This window comes from Cariama cristata, unplaced genomic scaffold, assembly GCF_000690535.1.
Source record: "Cariama cristata isolate BGI_N322 unplaced genomic scaffold, ASM69053v1 scaffold23657, whole genome shotgun sequence".
NCBI lineage: Eukaryota > Metazoa > Chordata > Aves > Cariamiformes > Cariamidae > Cariama > Cariama cristata.
This window is the reverse complement of record NW_009626386.1, coordinates 5,098-5,490: the sequence shown is the minus strand read 5'-3', so window position 1 is coordinate 5,490 and position 393 is coordinate 5,098.

The following is a 393-nucleotide window of genomic DNA, read 5'->3' as shown; positions in this document are numbered from 1 at the left end:
CTAGTGCAACGTCCAAACTTTTCACTGCAAAAGATGTTTAAATTCATGTGATACCTCTCCCTATGCCACTGAGATCAAATCGACTTTAAACACACTTTTCTGGGAACAGAATCAAGTTTTCCCATCACTGACTGGCCAGGAGACTGACTCAGCTCACTTCTCTTCTGGCATATGTGAACCTGCATTTCTTGGGTCAGCCTTCAACTGCACAAGCAAAAGGACCCAAACTAACATGAAAATTGAAATTAACAGAATGTTGCTACATTTCTCCACAGTCATCGTAATGACTTTGGTCTGCTATGTCTCATTTTTAACTACCAATGTTTTATTTCACAGCTATGTTTGAATTCTCAAAAGTCATTAGAAAAAGCAATTCTATTTTGTTTTTTTATA